The sequence below is a fragment of the Bos grunniens genome, chromosome 15 (genome assembly GCF_055505025.1).
Source record: "Bos grunniens cultivar Pamir isolate PY7600 chromosome 15, Bosgru_T2T1.0, whole genome shotgun sequence".
Lineage (NCBI taxonomy): Eukaryota > Metazoa > Chordata > Mammalia > Artiodactyla > Bovidae > Bos > Bos grunniens.
Window position 1 is genome coordinate 83,824,177 of NC_141179.1, and position 23,161 is coordinate 83,847,337.

Sequence of the window (23,161 nt, forward strand, 5' to 3'; positions counted from 1 at the left end):
AAAAGTTATGAAAAACCTAGACAGCATGTTAAAAACCAGAGACATTACTTTGCTAACAAAGGTCCATCTAGTCAAGGCTATGGTTTTTCCAGTAGTCATGTACGGAGGTGAGAGTTGGACTATAAAGAAAGCTGAGTGCCAAAGAATTGATGCTTTTGAACTGTGGTGTTGGAGAAGACTCTTGAGAGTCCCTTGGACTGCAAGGAGATCCAACCAGTCCATCCTAAAGGAAATCAGTCCTGAATATTCATCGGAAGGACTGATGCTGAAGCTGAAACTCCAATATTTTGGCCACCTGATGTGAAGAACTGACTCATTTGAAAAGACCCTGATGCTGGGAAAGATTGAAGGCATGAGAAGGGGACGACAGAGGATAAGATGGTTGGATGGCATCACCGACTCAATGGACATGAGTTTGCGTAAACTCTGAGAGTTGGTGATGGACAGGAAGGCCTGGCACGTTGCAATCCATGGGGTCGCAAAGAGTCAGACACAACTGGGCGACTGAACTGAACCTTTGTGAATGGGGCTTTGCTCATGGCTCAGTGGTAAGGAATCCACCTGCCAATGCAGGAGACGCGGGTTTGATCCTGGGTGGGGAAGATGCCCTGGAGGAGGACATGGCAGCCCACTCCAGTGCTCTTGCCTGGAGAATCCCATGGACAGAGGAGCCTGGTGGGCTACAGTCCATGGGATCCCAAAGAGTCGGACACTGACTGACCGAGCACACACCTTTGTGCATCATCTGTGGGAGTACAAATTAGTGGTCTTTCTAGAATGCAATTTGGCAGTGTGTAAGTAGGGGGTTAAAATATTTTAACTTTAAGGAAGTAATCAGGTTCATAGACAGTGACTGATATACAAGGCTTTTTATCACAGTGATACTTAGAACAGTGAAGCATTGGTAGCCATCTATTTTTTTTTTTTTAAGTCACATGGGCTTAGTTGCTCCGAAGCATGTAAGACCATCCGGGATCAGGGATCTCACCAGTGTCTCCAGCATTGGCAGGCAGATTCTTTACCACTGAGCTACGGGAAGCCCTGGTAGGCATCTAAATGCCAGTAAAAATAAATGGATATGTTACGACAGTCATGTTTTTGAAGGCTACTCGAGTGTGGCAGATGTTTGTGCTACAAGTTAGAGAATGAAGCAGGATATCAAAGCTCCTTGTTATATGATATACCTAATGTATAAAGAACCCAAATGTTATCTGAGGTTTAATTGGTGAAGTTAGAAGGACTTCCCGGTGATCCAGTGGTTAAGACTTTGTGCTCCCAGTGCAAGGGGCATGGCTTGATCCTTGGTCGGATAACTAAGGTCCTGGAGGCCCCAGGGAAGGGGAAAAGGTAGACCAGTAACATCACAGCCCGGCAAGAGCAGAGAGGCAGACGGTCTCCCTCCAGCTCTGCCAAACAACCGTCGTCAGTTCACCCCTTCTTGAAATTTCCCTTTCGTATTGAGAAGAAAATGGAATGAAGATATTGTTTCTAATTTTAAAGCATCACCTATTACACTTTTTTCAATGACATATCAGATATTAATGTATTATACTTTTACAACTTCTCAAGACTGACTGACCTGGAAATAAACATTTACCGAAACTCAGCCAATAGAAGAGCTTATGAGTGGAAATTTGAAGAATCCCTAGTGCTCTTAGAGCGACTCTCAGGTAGTCCACAGATAGTTATTGAATACCCAGTATATGCGAATCTCTGAATAGCATTGTGGAGAGATTACAAAGAAATAGCAACATTCTTTGCCATCACTTGATCATTAATTCAATAAATATATATTGAGTGTTTAGTTAGGCACTATTTTTGACTTCCCTGGTGGCTCAGCTGGTAAAGAATCTGCCTGCAATGCAGGAGAGCTAGGTTCAATCCCTGGGTTGGGAAGATCCCCTGGAGGAGGGGAAGGCTACCCACTCCAGTATTCTTGCCTGGAAAATCCCATGGACAGAGGAGTCATGGGGTTGCAGAGTCAGACACGACTGAGCGACTTCACATTCACTTACACTTCAAGGTTCATGGATGGAAAATATTCCTCTTATAAGCCTGAAAGTGAAAGTGTGCCTCAATTGTGCCCAACTGTTTGTGACCCCATGGACTATAGCCTACCAGGCTCCTCCGTCCATGGGATTTTCCAGGCAAGAGTACCAGAGTGGGGTGCCATTTCCTTCTCCAGGGGATCCTCCTTGTGTCTTATAAGCCTGCTGCTGCTGCTGCTAAGTCACTGCAGTCATGTCCGACTCTGTGCGACCCCATAGACAGCAGCCCACCAGGCTCCCCAGTCCCTGGGACTCTCCAGGCAAGAACACTGAAGTGGGTTGCCATTTCCTTCTCCAATGCATGAAAGTGAAAATTGAAAGTGAAGTCGCTCAGTTGTGTCCGACTCTTATCGACCCCATGGACTGCAGCCTACCAGCCTCCTCCATCCATGGGATTTTGCCTGGTACAGCTTAATTCCTTTGGGTTTAGAAAACATGGCCACTAAAAACGTGCCCATCTTATTAGCACTCCTTAGTTTGTCTTTAAATCTTTCAGCGCTCAAAGCTCCCACTGCTTTCCCACATAAGGAAAATATCCACTGTCTCCATCTCCCTGCATCTCTGCGTGAAGGAGATCAGGCTGGTGTGCACTGCCCATCGGGGCGCTCACTGCCCTGGGCAGCACCACCGAAAAGGGAATGAACGTTGAAGATGCATTTCTCTAGACCAGCGCTCCCCCGCTACTGGCACCAGGGCCGGTTTCCTGGAATGGATTTTCCCCGACCGGGTACAGGGGAGGGGATGGTGTGGGGACGATTGAAGCACATCACATTTATTGGGCACTTTATTTCTATTAGCACATCAGCTCCACCTCCCATCATCAGGCATTCGCTCCTGGACTTTGAGGACTTCTGCTCTAGACTGTTGGCAGTGTGCTGGGCTAGAACAGACTCTCAAAGGGAAACGAGAATTTAAAACAGCAAGCGTCTTGCTTCTGATGTTCTGTAGCTGCTGTCACGCACATGAACGTTCCTCCCACCCAGCAGTCACCACGTAACAGGCCGCCCAAATGCTCGTGTGTTTTGTTCATTACTACTTGGACCTGCGTCAGAGTCACCCTCGTGGGAAGGACGTTTAGGTTTTTATGAAGGGGCAAGATTTGAAGGGTCTTGTAAAGACTCTCTTCCCTAAAATTATTTTTTTTCCCTGATAAAAAAGAAAATTCACCCAGCTAAAATAAAAATGTGAGCTAAGATGTATGGGAGTAGGTGTGTAAATTAAGAGGGCCAGGTAAATGCTTTTGTATCTGTCAATAGCACCTTATCTGATTTTATTTGCCAGAATGAATTTAGCTGCTTTTTCAGGCCCTACAAAGGGCATTTGGGAGGAGAGGGTGACATTCACTGAATGTAAACCTTGGCCTTCCCTTGTGGTTCAGATGGTAAAGAATTTGCCTGCAGTGTGGGAGACCTGGCTTCAGTCCCTGGGTTGGGAAGATCCCCTGGAGAAGTGAACAGCTGCCCACTCCAGTATTCTGGCTTGGAGAATTCCATGGACTGTTCAGTCCATGGGGTCCCAAAGAGCCGGACACGGCTGAACGACTTTCATTTCACAAACCTTGGGGCATGACTAAATGTCTTCCAGCAACTCGGACAATTTGTTAAATCCCACTTTATACTTTGTCAATGTATTTACGTTCAGATAGCTTATTTAAATATTGTTAAAATGTTCAGCAGGTAGGAGGTTAGCTATTAATACCTCCATCTTGGGGCTGGGAGACAAAAAGTGTAATTAACTTGACTCATTATCTTTCAGGGATTTACAACATTTAGATCTCCTTGTAGGTAGCAAAGATGACATACATCTTGGCTTGATTCTTGTCCCAAAACCATGAACCATCTGTGATCTTGTCACTGAAAACAGTCAAGGAACTCAGGACAAACCAGTGAATGATTTTTCCCAGGTCATAAAAGATCTATCTTTAATACACAGAAGGATGACCTTAATGACATTTAAAACTAGAGGAAAAGATAAAAAGAGTTTCATCCAAAATTTTAAGCTAATTCTTTGAATCTACAAGGTGTCTGTGGTTGGGCTACTGTAAAAATACTACTGATTCGAATAAAATTTACACGAGTGAGACTTGGCTGAGCCTATAAGCGGTTCATGTATCTGCAGACTCAAAGCTGTGGTTATAGGCACCACAGGGGCCAACCTCTGGTTCTTTAAAACACAGTCATACTGATTGGTCCACAAAATTGGCAGTAAAGTCTGGTAGGGTTAAAAGCTATTTAGAAGAATGTAATGAGTACTCTACAACCAACCTGTCTTGATAGATCTAACTCACTCTGAGTAGCACATGCCCAGGAAAATATTTTAAAAGAAAAAAAGGCTATTTGTATGAAGATATTTCTAGTGATTGTATGCATTTGAATTAAAAAAAAACTCAGTAATTGGAAACTGAATAAGTATATTTTTATGTATTATGATTGCTATCATAGATTGTTATATAGCCATTAAGTCATATTGATATATGTACAACCACATGGAAAAATGTTTAAATGAGACTCAAAGTGTTAAAACACAAATTATTGTGTTTACTGATTGAACTTGTATAAAAATTTCTCTACATTAGAAAGAATCAGAAGAAAACACTATAATTAGAGTTTAAGAGGTTTTTTTTTTGTATAAAATACTGATGTGTGCAATAAAAAGTAAAAGACTAAATGATAAAATGAAAAAACAAAACCTTGAGTCTGGATTCAAGAAGACCTTTGCTTAGTTACACAGTTTTTTTGCCAGCTGTGTAACTATGACAACCTTATCTATGTGCATTTCAGTTTCATCTTCAAAGTACAAGTAATTAGCATCTACCCTACACAATTGTTGTAAAGGTTAAATGACGGAATGGTTTACACGGGGCCTGGTGTTGTCACGACAGGCTAGGTATTATCATAATTGATTTATCAAAAGCTGTACTAGTGGCCCTGTGTGAGTTTTACCAGACAGCACGAGTTATTCTGATGTAATATTGTATAAGAACCCCATGATCATTTTTTCCTGCTTTCATTTCTTTCTGTACAATAATATGCCTTCCTGCATCTGATTATCTGCCCAGGACAAGGTAGAAGTACATTGGTGTGGCATTGTTATTACTCCAAGTTGAACCAGTACAACCCAGTCTCATGGAGAAAATCCCTGACCATAAAAATATTCCTAACTCTGTGAGAAATTGCCAGTGTATCTTTACCTTCCTGGGTTTTAATGACTGTAATTGATGACTAAGACTGTATATATATATATTTTCTCTCATTTCAGGTTCTCCAAGAAGGAGGGTGTCATGGCTCTTGAATCTTGTGCCTACCAGTGCATGTAGCAACTAGTACCAGAATGTAGGAGGCGATGTAAGAATGAATTCATGAATGAATAAATCAGTGATTTCTTACTTTTATGTGCTGGGAAAGAGAGAGAATATATAGCATAGTCTGGGAGATTTTGAGGTTCTTGTAAAGACTAGTTCAATGTAGGGTCTTATTTTGATCTTTATAAGAAACAAAAAATAGTAGGGAACTTCTCTAGACCATCCTGAATCTTGGGGCCAGAGCCAAAAGAATTTCTACTTGATACTTTAGGACCACACAGATTCGTGTTACATAATGGGGTCTTAAGGAGTTCACCTGTCTACCGAGAAATGATCATTACGTTCTTGTGACTAGATGCATAACCTCTCACTTCTCTTCACTGTGAAGTTATCCGATACTTTTCTACTCTGAACCCAAACAGGAAATTGCTCAATTGATTCCCTGCGTCTGTCTTCATTTGCACTAAATTGGGAAAACAAGGCCCCGTGACGAATGGCACGGCATGAATAAGTCTGATTATCTGGATAGAAAGTCAAAACAAAACAAACATAAAAAAAGAAAGTCAAGACTTAGATCAAAATTCTATGATGCTGCCAGCCTTCCAGATTTTTGCAGATGTTACAAAAACCAAAGACAGATCATCTTTATTAACCTAAGGAATAATTAGGATCATTTCGTTGTCGTGAAGAACTCTAAATGGCATAATCTGTATCTTTACTATAGTCTGTATCTTCATAGTTGGATCTTAAACACAGAGATAAAGAATCTGACACTCTAAAAGGCAGCTAAGAGAGATACTGGGTTTGGCTGACAACTTACCTTCCCATAGAAGAATAAACCTGTCTTCTAAGCCAAGTATAATGCTAAAGATTTCTCACTGTCCCTAAACCTTTACAGCTCCTGCAGGGATTGACACTAATCTCGTGGAGTCCCTAGATCCCTGCCCAGAAACAAGGGCCAGGTTGTGGCATACACCTCAAAGCTCAGACTTGCCTGCAGGAATCTCTGTTAAGTCAAAGTTCTTCTTCAGCAGTTTGGCATCTCGTTCTGTTTTATTTAGAGTGAGGTATTCCCAAAGAAAGGCAATGCCAAAGAATGCTCAAACTACCGCACAATTGCACTCATCTCACACGCTAGTAAAGTAATGCTCAAAATTCTCCAAGCCAGGCTTTAGCAATATGTGAACTGTGAACTTCCTGATGTTCAAGCTGGTTTTAGAAAAGGCAGAGGAACCAGAGATCAAATTGCCAACATCCACTGGATCATCGAAAAAGCAAGAGAGTTCCAGAAAAACATCTATTTCTGCTTTATTGACTATGCCAAAGCCTTTGACTGTGTGGATCACAATAAACTGTGGAAAATTCTGAAAGAGATGGGAATACCAGACCACCTGATCTGCCTCTTGAGAAATTTGTATGCAGATCAGGAAGCAACAGTTAGAACTGGACATGGAACAACCGACTGGTTCCAAATAGGAAAAGGAGTACGTCAAGGCTGTATATTGTCACCCTTTTATTTAACTTCTATGCAGAGTACATCATGAGAAACGCTGGACTGGAAGAAGCACAAGCTGGAATCAAGATTGCTGGGAGAAATATCAATAACCTCAGATATGCAGATGACACCACCCTTATGGCAGAAAGTGAAGAGGAACTCAAAAGCCTCTTGATGAAAGTGAAAGAGGAGAGTGAAAAAGTTGGCTTAAAGCTCAACATTCATAAAACGAAGATCATGGCATCTGGTCCCATCACTTCATGGGAAATAGATGGGGAAACAGTGGAAACAGTGTCAGACTTTATTTTTCTGGGCTCCAAAATCACTGCAGATGGTGACTGCAGCCATGAAATTAAAAGACGCTTACTCCTTGGAAGGTAAGTTATGACCAACCTAGATAGCGTATTGAAAAGCAGAGACATTACTTTGCCAACAAAGGTTCGTCTAGTCAAGGCTATGGTTTTTCCAGTGGTCATGTATGGATGTGAGAGTTGGACTGTGAAGAAGGCTGAGCGCCGAAGAATTGATGCTTCTGAACTGTGGTGTTGGAGAAGACTCTTGAGAGTCCCTTGGACTGCAAGGAGATCCAACCAGTCCATTCTAAAGGAGAACAGCCCTGGGATTTCTTTGGAAGGAATGATGCTAAAGCTGAAACTCCAGTACTTTGGCCACCTCTTGGGAAGAGTTGACTCATTGGAAAAGACTCTGATGCTGGGAGGGATTGGGGGCAGGAGGAGAAGGGGACGACAGAGGATGAGATGGCTGGATGGCATCACTGACTCGATGGACATGAGTCTGAGTGAACTCCGGGAGTTGGTGATGGACAGGGAGGCCTGGCGTGCTGCGATTCATGGGGTCGCAAAGAGTCGGACACGACTGAGCGACTGATCTGATCTGATCTGATTCCCCTTTCAGAGCTTGGACACCAGAAGTGTTGCACAACCGACAAGTAAATTTGCATCTTCAACAGTGGTTGGTAGCCCTTAGAAATTTCAAAGTAGGAAAAGCAAAAAGCCTTAATAGTCATTGTTCAGCAGCATTTCAGGAGTCGACTTGACACTTCTCTCTGGTACTTTGCCTTGATTACGTCATTCTCTTTCTCTATTGTTTTGAAAATTGTTCCTAAGTACACCTGAAAGGGCTTCTCCCAGGAGGTGCTAGTGGTAAAGAATTCACTTGCCAAGGCAGGATAAGCAAGTTTCCATCCTTGGGTGAGGAATATCCTCTGGAGGAGGAAATGGCAACGTACTCCAGTATTCTTGCCTGAAAAACCGCATGGACAAGAGGAGCTGGGCAGGCTACAGTCTATGGGATTGCAAAGAGTCGGATGCGACTGAGCGCAGAGCACAGGTACACCCGAAACTCACACAGCATTGTAAATCACCTGAACGCCAATGCAATTTTTTTTTAATGAAAAAGCTATAAAAATTAGTTCTTAGGGTGTTACGTGGATGTTATATTCCATGATAGTGTTGTTACACCAGAAGGCAACAGCCAGAATAATTTCTCTCCTAAAGTAAGATCACTAGTGCTATTTTTATATAAAGAAAATGAATATTAAGTAATACAATATCTAGTTACCTAAAGGGTTGAGAGATTGGATCAAACATATGATTATTTTGATGCAAGTCCCTTGAAATTTTATGTGATGAAGGCAAAATTTTGGGCTAACAGAATACCTCTTTATTTTTCAGACATTCTGAAGTTTTGTAGACCCAGTAAAATACTCATTTAAAAATAATGTAAAATGTATATCACAATATGTAATCTTTTCCAGGTGCTCTTGCATTACTCTTTTATTCGAAAAGGATGCAGAGCACGCCCTTTGGAAGGACGACATAGCCCACACCGATTAGAACCAAATGGGGCAAAAGTGGCGGGCGAGTTGCCTCCCTTAGCCCTTGAGTCTCAGCATGTGGTCATCGTAACACGTCAGCAAGCGAAGTGACATACTTGCAGGCACCAGGACGCTTCCAAAGCCAACTATCAAAGACCGAAAAGTGGGTGATGTTCCAATTTCTGAAAATTCCTGCCCCTTCCCACTAATAGTTGGAATAATCCTCCCACTTATTAGCCTATGAAATTACCCAGTTCATAAAAACTAACCACACCATATTTCAAGGTCACTCTTACGTTCTGAGATGGCCCATATGCTGTCTATGGAATGTGTTTATCTCTAAATAAACCCATTTCTTCCCTGGGTGAAGATCCCTTTATCAGATGATAAAGTGTCTGCCAACATTGCGGGAGACCCAGGTTCAATCCCCGGGTGGGGAAGATCTCTTGGAGAAGGAAATGGCAACCCACTCCAGTATTTGTGCCTAAAAAATCCCATGGACGGAGGAGCCTGGTAGGCTATAGTCCATGGGGTCACAAAGAGTTGGACACGACTTCACTTTCACTTTTCTTACCTAAAAACAAAAAACAATCCCCCCTCATTTAAAAGTAATGTAAAATGTATGTAAAATATACATATATTACAATATGTAATGTTTTCCAGATACTTTTGCATTACTCTTTTATTCTAACACTATTTTGTGAGCTTGAGATTATTATTTGTGTTTGGTACTGAGTCTTACAAAAGTCTTAAGAGCAACAGGTTAACACAGAAAAGCCTCATCTTCTGAGCCTCAGTGGTACAATGCCAGGGGGAGGTTTCTTTTATTATATTAGGCTACCCTGTGGTCTCTCAGCTGGTAAAGAATCTGCCCGCATTGCGGGAGACCTGGGTTCGATCCCTGGGTTTGGAAGATCCCCTGGAGAAGGGAAAGGCTCCCCACTCCAGGATTCTGGCCTGGGGGATTCCATGGACTGTATAGTCCATGGGGTCGCAAAGAGTCGGACACGACTGAGTGACTTTCACTCTTTCCTTTCCAGTGAAACGACCTGTAGGCCTAGACGGCAGGGTGAACCTTTGTTGATTTTTCCTCTTCCCTGCTGCTTGGCCTCAGACTTGGGTGCTGTCAAGGGAAACTCCCTTCAGCACAGGGTGAACAAAGCCTTCTCAGCCTTCTGACCCAACAGGAGAACCTCAGGAACTGGAAAGCACCAGGGAGGTTCTGGAGAGGGAGGGTCTTAGGAAAATAACCAGATAGGGTTGTTTATGAACTCCCGAGATCACCCCTGAGCCACAGATGAGTGGAAATGACTCTACACAGCAAGACTTCGAGAACTGAACTAAGAGATAAATTGCTTTTCAGGTGCCAGACTGGCCACAGGGTGCTGGAACACGTGTGGAATGCATCTGAATATCCCATTTTTGCTTTGAAATATCCCTTGTCACGGAAAATGGAACTGACATTGAAACTACAACATGAAGGGGTGGTGGAGGTAAGAGAATTTCTTTGACTCTAATAACCAGAGAAATCACGGCGACTTGGGGTGATAGGAACCATGGCAGAGAAGCAGGATGGGGGCACAGATGGTCAAGATTTGGGGAGAGCTGGGACGCTGCTGATGCCCCAGCTGGACCACTTTCTCGGGCAGTGGGTCTTAAACTTTATTAAGTATCAGGGTCACTCGGAAGGCTTGTGGAAACAGGTTGCTGAGCTCCACCTCTTCCAGTTTCTGACTGAGTAGGTCTGGGGTGGGGCCCGAGAGTTCACACTTGTAACAGCTTTCGAGGTGACCTGGGTGGTCGTGGCCACGGAAACGCACTTCGAGGGTCCCTGCTGTCAAGGAGCATTGCAGAGGGACCAGCTTGGTTCCAGGTGCAGATTACTAACTGGAATAAGCGAGACACCAGATAGAATCCTGTGTGACTTAACATTTCTGTCTAACAGTTAGGTGTTCAGTGTCACACACACACGCAGTTTAGGCCCTAACCCAAGCTCAAGAGACTTCCCTGCTGGTCCAGTGATCAAGCATCCACCTGCCAGGGCAGGGGGCATCAGTTCAATCTCTGGACCGGAAACTAAGACCCCACGTGCTGTGGAGCAACTAGGCCCGGGCCCCACGCCTGAGCCCGCGGCCTGGAGCTCTGGGCAGCAGAGAAGCCTCCGCAAGGAGAAGCCCGTACGCAGCTAGAGAGTAGCCCCTGCTCAGGGCAACTAGAGAAGGCCTGCGGGTGGTTACAAAGACCCAGTGCAGCCAAAAATGAACAGATAAACGAACAAATCAGGAATAATACATATATGTAAAAAAAAAAGAAAAATAAAAAATAAATAACACATATATGTAAAAACCCCCCAAAACAAAAATAAACAAAATAAGAAATAATAGATATATGTAAAAATAAATAAACAAGTAATAAATAACACATGTATGTAAAAAACCCTCCAAAACAAAAATAAGAAATAATACATATATGTAAAAAAAAAAAACCCAAAACAAAAATAAATAAATAAACACATAAGAAATGATACATATATGTAAAAGCAACCCTCACGCTGCCCCCAGGAGCAGCCCCTTCTTTCTGCTCCGCCTCCTCCCCCAACACTCACTCCTCACTGTCCCCCTTTCCTCCTCTGGGAGCTGTTGCATCAAGTGTGCTAAGAATGTCTGTGTCTCCCCGACCTCCCCAACCTCCCCGGGCCTTCCGTCTCCCCGCCACCTCCTTCTCCTTCCCTTCCCTCGTCCCTTTCCCGTCTCTCCATTCTACTTCTGCCTTATCTTAGATGCACTTACAAAGCATAGTTGGAATTTCCATGAGAACAACTCCAATTCTCAGCACAGTGGTGACTCAGAAGAGGTCAGAGACTTTCTTCAAATAATTATTAAATTGTTGCAACATCGGACGCCTGGTTCCGTCGCCTATAGATACTCATAATACCTTTCGGCTCACTTCTCAGCCATACATTGCTGACTTTCCCAGGTGAAGAATGGGTCTAGGTGGGGTTCACTGATTCAGTTCCAGTTTTTGTAAACTGAACGTACCACATATATCCATTAAGATAGATCGGTGTCTAGAAAATCAAACGAAAGAGCACTTTTATTCGCAGTGAAGCCCGCCCACCTAACAGTGGGTGCGGCTACTACACAAGCTGGCCTCTGTGCTTTTTTGTTCTTGGGATTTGGAAAGAAAGAGGCAGAACTTGAGAAAGATAACAGATGAGCTAGTTTCAGCAAGTTCCATGAGAAACAGGAAAGAATCCTTTTGAATGTCAAAAAACAATTACATTTACAATCTTTCTGACATCAGGAAGAAAAGAATGAGCTTGTTCCGATTCTCTTCATAATTTTCCTTTTTAGAAAAATATCCGTAAATAAAACTTTCTCAACCTACCCATATAAACAGCACATCTGAACTTAATGATCAGAAATAATGGAGCCGTCTTAGGTGCAAAAAAAAGTGCATTAATTGTATTATTAAAAAACTGGACACATCTAAAACGTTCAGTTTGGGTAGCATGGTTTGACTCTGTATTAATCAGCTCTTGCTTCGAAGATGTTGTGTAGCAAACCAGTCCCAAACCCAGTGACCTATAAGCGTGAATATACTTATTTACTTAAAACAATTGTGCCGGTGGCTGTGGGCCAGTGTGGGTTGCTCTGATCCAAGCTGCAGGCGGCACAGGCTTGTCTTCAGACTGGGTTTCGTCTTCTGCACGCGCGTTGTTTTTGGTCCAGAGTGAAGCGTCACGCTTCCTGGGGTGTGGTTTTCTCATTGTGATACAGGAAGGTAACGGGATTAGTCAAACCAAGTCAGCGTGTCTGAAATCTGTGCCCCATCGTGTATGCTAACCTTCCATTGGTCAGAGAGAGTCACATGACCAAGACCAGCATCCAGGGAGCCTGCCAGCTTGCCCTGCCCAGTCCAGGGTGCAGCCAGGTCACGTGGCGGCGGGGAGAGCGTGCAGAGCTGAGAATGACAGTCTGCGTCTAGGACACACCTCAACAATCACATAATGAGATGTGTGTGTGATTGAGAAAGCTCAGTGGATAAGTCGTGTCCAACTCTCTGTGACCCTGTGGACTGTAGCCCACCAGGTTTCTCTGTCCACGAAATTTCCCAGGCAAGAGTACTGGAGTGGGTTGCCATTTCCTCCTCCAGGGGTCTTCCTGATCTGGAGATCTAATCCGCTGTCTCCTGCGTTGCAGGTGGATTCTTTACCATTGCACCACCTGATAAGCCCACATGATGAGATATTTTTCTTAAAACAAAAAACAAAAAAAACCCCACAACTTTTTATTGTGGGTATTGTTAAAATGCTGAAGCTGAAACTCCAATTCTTTGGCTACCTGATGCGAAGAGCTGACTCACTGGAAAAGACCCTGATGCTGGGAAAGATTGAGGGCAGGAGGAGAAGGGGATGGCAGAGGATGAGATGGCTGGATGGCATTGCTGACTCAATGGACATGAGTTTGAGTAAACTCTGGGAGTTGGTGATGGACAGGGAGGTCTGGCGTGCTGCAGTCCATGGGGGTCACAAAGAGTCGGACACAACTGAGAGACTGAACTGAACTCAACTGAATGTCAAAATATGCAAATAGCAAGAGAAGTCCAGGGAACCCCTAAGGGCCTTCACTCAGCCCCAGCAGTCATCAACACGGGCTTCCCTTCCTTTATCTGAATTTCCATTCACCCACCCCCCACCCCAGTTGGGTTATTTTAACTCCTAGATATCATTGAGGAGACAGAAATGGCAACCCACTCCAGTGTTCTTTGCCGGGAGCTGGTGAGGCATTCCACTCGTGACAAAGGTCATGAGGAAGGAGGCTCGGCATACGCAAAGGCGGGATCGAGCCTCAGGAGTCCGCCCGGATATTCTCGAGCATCTACCCCCCAAAAAACCAGAGTCTGCCTACTTTATTGCTTTGTGCTCTCACCTCTGACTTTACTGGGGGCTGTCCCCTACCACCATCTCGCTCTCTCTGTCAAAGAGTTAACTTACAGCTCCAATTAATAAAGTTCCTGGGCAATTAGGAGTGTTTAAATCCAAACCCCTCAGATGGCTCTCTAACTCACCTGACAAGTTTACCCGGACTCCTACAGCTATGCATCCGATTGTTTACAGTCTCCCAGCCTCGAGAGGCACAGGAAGCTTAAGATATTCGAATAGCTTAGAACCTCTCAGAGAGTTAGAAACTGTCAGAATAAGACTAGTAAAGGATTTCATTGATGAGCCAATGCTTGCTGCCAAGTTTTCACATCCCCTTTATTGTATCCTTGAATGTGTATTAATTAATATAGTTGGTATGTAGAAAAAATAAGTAGTGGCCTTGGTGCTAGCAACTTTAGACCCTTAAGGTAATAAATTCTTTCCTTTGTTGTAAACCCATTACACATCCGCCCTATAGGAATGCAATTTTATCTTTGGAAGATGGCGCCAAACCTTAAAATAATTACTCTTAGAGAAAATAAGTCTTTGTTGATAAGTCCTTGTCAAGAGTCATAAAATGTTAGTAGGCCTTCTGGCCAGAAGATGATGTAAATCACCTAAACCATTTGTATACGATAAATTTGCAGGAAGGAAACCCTGGTTTTTGATAAGAATCAAAGACTGCTGACTTTGCATCCCCTGTTATCCTCTATGTGTAACTTAGGGTATAAAAGCCCCTGTTAAAAATAAAGCTATGGGCCTTACTCACCAATGCTTGGTCTCCCCATGTCATTCTTTCCTTTAACTTCCGGCTGAAGTCTCCATCTGGAGCGTGGATATCCTCTGCGACCACTTATTTGCCTGGGCTTCTAAGACCCACTCGAGAAGGTGTCTAAGGTGGGGCACCTTCCGCTATTCGAGAGGGCGCCTGCGGCCTCCGTGGTCAGAGCTAACCTGGTGTCACGGGTTATATTGATTTTCCGCATAAACCAAGCTACTCAGCCTCTTTTCTCCACTGAATTTTCCTGCTGAGCTATCCTCATTCTATTACTCTTTATATCTCTAATTACCATTTGAATAGGTCGCCGACGCCGTCTCCCCTTCGAATACCCTGGATCAGCCGGGGCTGGTCCTCGGCAGTTCTTGCCTGGAGAATGCCAGGGATGGGGGGGCCTGGTGGGCTGCCGTCTATGGGGCCGTACAGAGTCGGACACAACTGAAGTGACTTAGCAGATATCATATGCTATAGGATCTATATGTAAGAGAATTTTTAAATAAAACATTGGCCATGATCTCTCAAACAATAATTTCTTAAGAACATGATGGAATCTTAGTTATAAAAACCTATGTCAATTGTAGGTTTGAACGACGCAGGAAATGAACACAGCTTTTCGTGAAAGAGGATAACGTATTATTACAGGTACATTAAAAGTATGCTATATAAGAGATCAAGTGGAAATTTAACAAAATGCTAATAACAGTTGTTCTTGAGTAGTGGGAATAAAGATGAATTTTAATAACTTTTAATTTCTAGTCACTTATGCACTTTCTTTAATAATTATGGACTACTTTTATAATGATGACAAATGTCAGTTCAAACATAAATTTAAATTCCTGGGCAAGGCAGCTTACCTGTTTGGATATGCAATCTCCCCTGATAGTCCTGTAACTAGTTTACTGTAAAGGAAGCACAAAAAAGTAGAAAGAGAAATACACTTGCCATCAAAGGACCTTGGGCAGACCACTCAGACTCTCAGAACCTAGGTGGACTCCCCATTTGTCAAATAAGGATAATGTAAGAGCAAGCTAGAAACATTTTGTTCTTGAGGCTTAAGTACATGTGAAAACATTTTGTAAATGGAAACGTGCTATACAGTTGGAAGATAATACTACTATTTCTGAGACCAGATTCCAAGCTAGGACCCGAAGGCCGATAACCATGATAGCATGTTTTAGACGGCAGGCTCTGAGAAGCTGTCTCGTTCTTTCATTTCACGTGGTCAGTTGGAAAGAGCACTGGGCTGATGACAGAGTGGGCCAGGGTTCTAAGTCTGGTGTTGTCACTGACAGGTGCTGGAACCTTCTAAGAGTCCTGCCCACTTTTTTTTTTTGTTTTTTTTTTTTGTAAAAATTAGAAGTTTGGATTAGATAATGTTCAAAGGTTTGAACATTTGCTTCCAGTCATTAGGTTGATTTGTTTACATCTGCTGGGTTGATATTCACACAAATCTTTGCAAATATGGTGAGAGGGAATGGACCAGTTAAAACATGGAATCCAAGTTTTCATAAAGCAGATGTGGATTATGGAGTTTCATATTTAGAACCACACAATGCACTGAAACATCATTTGTTTGAGAACTTGTGAGCTGCCTTCAGCATGAGCTGGACTTAATCAGAGCACTTAAGTTGACAGACAGCCTGCCCCTTACTAGCTGAGTGACCTTGGGCAAATCCCTTAAGTGTCTTGATGATCCATTTCTCAGTCTGACAAATGTACGTTATAACGTTTGTTTCGTAGGGATTCTGTTAAGAGGATAAAGATGGTAATATTCTTGAAAGAGCTATGCATGTGGGAAAGTACTGTACACACACAAGATTTCTACTCTGACGGTCGGGGGGTGAGGCATCTGAAAATACAGCATGTCCTGTTCTCACTTGTCTTAATGAGTGAAGCTGGTAAAGGGAGTCACCAAAGGCCATGGGTATTTTTTAAAAAGTAAACAAAAGAAATAATTAGTTTCAAAAGCTTACAAGAACCAGAAATGGGTGTTGGAGTTTTGAATGCTGACACAGGAGCAAGAGATTTGTCAGGAGACCAGGGCTTCAGCTCAGTAATTACCACTCCCTGGATTATTACCCTGAGCCTTATTAAACAGAGTTAGAACCCTTAGAGATATGTATAAGAGCAAGCTATAATAATTATCCGGGGACACTGTGTGACCTCAAGACATAATTATCAGACTCAAGAAAAAAGTTGAATTTGTGTTACATTAACGAAGAGAACTCTGATAATAACTGGGCACAAAAGATTCAGCACACATCTAAATAAAAATGCCAGTTCTCAAATATTGGGGTCAATAGTTCAGAGATGTTTTCTTGTTTCATGCATCGGCACAACTCTTTTAAGACTGCACGGTGTATATTCTTTTCCCTCTTTCTCATGTCTTACAAAGCCTTAGTATTCTGGTTGTTTTATTCCTTGTAATCTTGATGTCTTGGGAAAATATAATTTTTTTTCCTCTAATGGTAAAATAAGCAATTCTGTTAGTTCCTCCTGGCAGTCCAAACGTCCATCTCTTTTGGAGTGTGCCCCCCTGATCGTTTTCCTAGACAACTCCAGCTCATCTTTCCTCAGGCGCTCCGATGCTGCAGCCTCTGCAGGCTCCTGTGGCTAACCCAGCGTCTCACCGTGCTTGATGTGCGTTTCAGTTTAGCCCTTGTTGCCTCAGATCACGGTGATTGGTTATCATGTTGTTACCCTCTCTGGCCTGGTAGTTCCCTAAAGAGAGAACATGTCTTTTTCCATCTTTAGGTCTCACAATCTCACACTTTGATGTTGAGTATGGGATGACATCAGAAGAGGGAATGGAAGAACCCAGTGGCTGAACACGTGGTCTAATTTTTTAAGGATATTTGGCTGCTCCAGCTCTTAGGTGGGGCACACAGAATCTTTGATCTTTGTTGCGGCCGGCCAGGGATCAAGGCCTCTGCATGGCGGGTGTGCAGTCTTAGCCACTGGACCACCAGGGAAGTCCCGCCAGGCCTAACTTTTGCCCTGCATCTCTTCTCTGAAATGGATGGACGTTCAAAAGACAGAACAAGAAAAGAAATCTCATCTCTTTTCTTGCTTCCTTAGTGGTAAATTCAGACTGCAATTGAAGAAAGTAGGGAAAACCACTAGACCATTCAGGTATGACCTAAATCAAATCCCTTAGGATTATACAGTGGAAGTGAGAAATCGATTTAAGGGCCTAGATCTGATAGATAGAGTGCCTGATGAACTATGGAATGAGGTTCGTGACATTGTACAGGAGACAGGGATCAAGACCATCCCCATGGAAAAGAAATGCAAAAAAGCAAAATGGCTGTCTGGGGAGGCCTTACAAATAGCTGTGAAAAAAAGAGAAGCGAAAAGCAAAGGAGAAAAGGAAAGATATAAACATCTGAATGCAGAGTTCCAAAGAATAGCAAGAAGAGATAAGAAAGCCTTCTTCAGCGATCAATGCAAAGAAATAGAGGAAAACAACAGAATGGGAAAGACTAGAGATCTCTTCAAGAAAACTAGAGATACCAAGGGGACATTTCATGCAAAGATGGGCTCAATAAAGGACAGAAATGGTATGGACCTAACAGAAGCAGAAGATATTAAGAAGAGATGGCAAGGATACACAGAAGAACTATACAAAAAAGATCTTCATGACCCAGATAATCACGATGATGTGATCACTGACCTAGAGCCAGACATCCTGGAATGTGAAGTCAAGTGGGCCTTAGAAAGCATCACTACGAACAAAGTTAGTGGAGGTGATAGAATTCCACTTGAGCTATTTCAAATTCTGAAAGATGATACTGTGAAAGTGTTGCACTCAATATGCCAGCAAATTTGGAAAACTCAGCAGTGGCCACAGGACTGGAAAAGGTCAGTTTTCATCCTAATCCCAAAGAAAGGCAATGCCAAAGAATGCTCAAACTACTGCACAATTGCAGTCATCTCACACACTAGTAAAGTAATGCTCAAAATTCTCCAAGCCAGGCTTCAGCAATACGTGAACCGTGAACTTCCTGATGTTCAAGGTGGTTTTAGAAAAGGCAGAGGAACCAGAGATCAAATTGCCAACATCTGCTGGATCATCAAAAAAGCAAGAGAGTTCCAGAAAAACATCTATTTCTTCTTTATTGACTATGCCAAAGCCTTTGACTGTGTGGATCACAATAAACTGTGGAAAATTCTGGAAGAGATGGGAATACCAGACCACCTGACCTGCCTCTTGAGAAACCTCTATGCAGGTCAGGAAGCAACAGTTAGAACTGGACATGGAACAACAGACTGGTTCCAAATAGGAAAAGGAGTATGTCAAGGCTGTATATTGTCACCCTGCTTATTTAACTTGTATGCAGAGTACATAATGAGAAACGCTGGGCTGGAAGAAGCACAAGCTGGAATCAAGATTGCCGGGAGAAATATCAATAACCTCAGATATGCAGATGACACCACCCTTATGGCAGAAAGTGAAGAGGAACTAAAAAGCCTCTTGATGAAAGTGAAAGAGGAGAGTGAAAAAGTTGGCTTAAAGCTCAACATTCAGAAAATGAAGATCATGGCATCTGGTCCCATCACTTCATGGGAAACAGATGGGGAAACAGTGGAAACAGTGTCAGACTTTATTTTTGGGGCCTCCAAAATCACTGCAGATCGTGACTGCAACCATGAAATTAAAAGACGCTTACTCCTTGGAAGGAAAGTTATGACCAACCTAGATAGCATATTGAAAATCAAAGACATTACTTTGCCAACAAAGGTCTGTCTAGTCAAGGCTATGGTTTTTCCAGTGGTCATGTATGGATGTGAGAGTTGGACTGTGAAGAAGGCTGAGCACTGAGGAATTGATGCTTTTGAACTGTGGTGTTGGAGAAGACTCTTGAGAGTCCCTTGGACTGCAAGGAGATCCAACCAGTCCATTCTGAAGGAGATCAGCCCTGGGATTTCTTTGGAAGGACTGATGTTGAAGCTGAAACTCCAATACTTTGGCCACCTCATGGGAAGAGTTGACTCATTGGAAAAGACTCTGATGCTGGGAGCGATTGGGGGCAGGAGGAGAAGGGGACAACAGAGGATGAGATGGCTGGATGGCATCACTGACTCGATGGACGTGGGTCTGGGTGAACTCTGGGAGTTGGTGATGGACAGGGAAGCCTGGTGTGCTACGATTCATGGGGTCGTGCAGAGTCAGACATGACTGAGCAACTGAGCTGAACTGAACTGAACTTAGTGGTAAAGAATTCGCCTGCCAATGCAAGAGACCTGGGTTTCATCCCTGGGTCAGAAAGATCCCCTGGATAAAGAAACGGCAACCCACTGCAGTATTCTTGACTGGAGAATCCCATGGACAGAGAAGCCTGGCAGGTTACAGTCCATGGGGTTGCAAAGAGTCAGACACGACTTAGTGACTAAACCGCAAGAAGAACCATCCCCCATTTTACTCCGGTCCTTCCTTCCTTTTATCTTTCCCCACTTCTTGCTTGTAATAAGGAAAACGGTTCATTGTCAAAAAATAAAGCAATATGAAAAAAAAAAAAATAAAGCAATATGGATTAGGACCTAAAGGACAAAATAAATAATCATGATTAGATGCTGATATAAATACATAATTGAATAAACTTAAAGAGGGAGAACAGACAAATGTCCCAAACAGTAGATACTTCCTTCTCAATCTGGGGGAGAATAACTCAGTATTATATGGACATGAGTTTGAGCAAACTCCGGGACATAGTGGAAGACAGGGAAGCCTGTGGTGCTGCAGTCCATGGGATCGCAAAGAGTCAGACTCGACTGAGCGACTGAATAACAAACTCTATATTCCTCAAGCGTGAAAGTAAGTGGTGACTTCCTTCCCAAAAAACCAACATGGAAAGGGAGGAAAAAAGGTAAGTTTACACTGGAGCACATGACAAATGCAACCTCCATCCGGTGATCAAAGTCAATGTCAACAGTGAAGCCATGTTTTCAGTATGTGCCCTTGACACGACGTGGTTAGAATGATGCTTCACCTCCGTGTCTTTCTTCCCAAAACCCAGAACCCTTTGTCTCACTGTCAGAAAAATTCAATCTGAAGGAAATTCTTCAAAATACTTGGCCAGAACGTCTCAAAACTGTCAAGGTTATTAAAAATAAGCAAAGTCTGAGAAACTCACGGCCAAGAAGAACCTTACGGGACACCACAACTGAGTATTATGTGGTATCAGGTGGATGGGACGCTTGGACAGAAAAAGGTAACATGTGAAGAAAGTATGGAATTTAGTTCTCAAGAAATGTGTCAATACTGGTTAACTAGTAATGACAAATGTACTTTAATCACATTAACGATAGGGGAAACTGAGGGCAGTGTGTAGACACTCCCAGTCTTTTCTAAAGCAGATATGCCCCTGGGACTTCCCTGGTGGCGCCGTGGCTAAGACTCCAAGGTCCTGGTGCAGGGGGCCCAGGCTGGACCCTTGGTCAGGGGACTGGATTCCACATGCTGCAATGAAGAGTTCCACGCCACAATTAGAGGTCCCGCACGCCACAGCTGTGACTGCACGGCCAAATAAAGAAATGTTTATTTAGAAAATAATAAATATTCCTCAGTTTATGTTATCATGTTGATCGCCTTTATGGAAATTATTGCAGTCTATAATGATCTTTTCTGTTGTTTTAGAACCAGCATTCATTAGCAGGCTGACACAACACGTAAAGTAGGCAAAGACTGTTTTCACTGCATCTTTGGTTTCCTTACTTCTCCATATACCATGGAGCCCTGGTTAGAATTTAGAGCCACGGCTTCCTCCTAGAACTCAATAAGACATTGCACATAGGCCTGTTTCTTAATAGCATCTTTTTCTTGTTTTTTTTTTTTTTTTTTTTTTGAGCAGAGAAAGGTTTATTTCAGGACCAAGCAAGGAGAACAAGTGGCTTGTGTTCAGAAATCCAACTCCTGTTAAGAGCATCTTCAGATCAGATCAGTTGCTCAGTCGTGTCCAACTCTTTGCGACCCCATGAATCGCAGCACGCCAGACCTCCCTGTCCATCACCAACTCCTGCAGTTCACTCAGACTCACGTCCATCGAGTCAGTGATGCCATCCAGCCATCTCATCCTCTGTCGTCCCCTTCTCCTCCTGCCCCCAGTCCCTCCCAGCATCAGAGTCTTTTCCAATGAGTCAACTCTTCGCATGAGGTGGCCAAAGTACTGGAGTTTCAGCTTTAGCATCATTCCTTCCAAAGAAATCCTAGGGCTGTTCTCCTTCAGAATGGACTGGTTGGATCTCCTTGCAGTCCAAGGGACTCTCAAGAGTCTTCTCCAACACCACAGTTCAAAGCATCAATTCTTCGGCACTCAGCCTTCTTCACAGTCCAACTCTCACATCCATACATGACCACTGGAAAAACCATAGCCTTGATGGACAGGGAGGCCTGGCGTGCTGTGATTCATGGGGTCGCAAAGAGTCCGACATGACTGAGCGATTGATCTGATCTGATCTGACTAGACGGACCTTTGTTGGCAAAGTAATGTCTCTGCTTTTCAATATGCTATCTAGGTTGGTCATAACTTTCCTTCCAAGGAGTAAACATCTTTTAATTTCATGGCTGCAGTCACCATCTGCAGTGATTTTGGAGCCCCCAAAAATAAAGTCTTGCCGGGGTCCAGCCCCGGCTGATCCAGGGTATTCGAAAGAGAGACGGCGTCGGCGAGGATCAGGAAACAACTGCTTAATTAAACGTTAATTAAGGATATAAAGGGTAATAGAATGAGGATAGCTCAGTGAGGAAATTCAGTGGAGAAAAGAGGCTGAGTAGCTTGGTTTACACAGGAGACCAATAAAACTTCAAGACAAGAAGTTTGCACAACTTACGTAGGCCGCAGGCGTCCTTCCATTCTCCTGCAGGAGAGGAGACACTGAGGCCTCCCCGGTCGGATCTTAGAAGCCCAGGCATAATTAGTAAGCATGGTGGGTTCCGCGCTCCAGATGGAGACTCAGCCAGAGTGAGAGAGAGAGCGACATGGGGAGACCAAGTTTCGGTGAACAAGGCCCGCACTTTATTTTCCAAAGTAGTTTTATACCTTAAGTTGTGCATAGAGGATAATGGGGGAAGGGGTAGAGTCTTGCAAGGACAGCAGTTCCTGATCCTAATCGAAGCCAGGCTTTCAAACTTATCATATGCAAAAGTTCAGGTGAATTACAGCATCTTCTGGCCAGGAGGCCTGTTAACATTTTAAGAAACTTATTTTTCTCTAAAGGTAATTATTCCAAAGTCAGGAGCCACCCTCCAAAAGCATTAGATAAAGTTGCATTCCTATTGGGCAAAGGTGTGGTGGGCTCAATCAAGAAAAGAATTAACTCAAGGGTCCAAGGTTACAAACATTAAAGCTACTACTTACACCAATTATATTAATCAATACACTGCCAGGGACACAGCAGGTAAGGGGTATGGAGACTTAGCAGCAAACATTGGCCCAATAAATGAAAAACCCTTCACCAATACAATTTCTAATCAATCTTTTAACTACTCAAAGGATTCTGTGTTTAGACAGTTTAGAACATCTCCCGCCTCTCACAGTTGGGAGGCTCTGAACAATCACATGTGGCCGGAAAAACCTATTCAGGCAGGCTAGAGGACTTCCAAAGGAGTTTGTAGGTTGAAACACTGTCACACCCAGGAATTATTAACTGGAGCTGTAAGCTAACTCTTTTTTCAGAGAGGTAGTGGGGGACAGCCCCCCGTAAAGTCAGAGGTGTAGGTGAGAGCACAAAGCAGAAAGTAGGCAGACTCTGGTTTTGGGGGTAGATGCTCGAGAATTT

The 23,161-nt window shown here is 43.3% G+C and overlaps 1 long non-coding RNA gene across 1 annotated transcript in view; it reads left to right on the forward strand.

Annotated features, from left to right (window-relative positions):
* Window positions 1–5,304: 5,304 nt before the first annotated feature.
* LOC147358886 (uncharacterized) overlaps window positions 5,305–23,161 on the forward strand; it is a 51,566-nt gene continuing 33,709 nt past the window's right edge. Inside the window, exons 1-3 of the long non-coding RNA XR_015142447.1 lie at window positions 5,305–5,392; window positions 8,622–8,844; window positions 10,045–10,174. This is a non-coding gene — a long non-coding RNA (uncharacterized LOC147358886). The remainder of the gene's footprint in view (window positions 5,393–8,621; window positions 8,845–10,044; window positions 10,175–23,161) is intronic.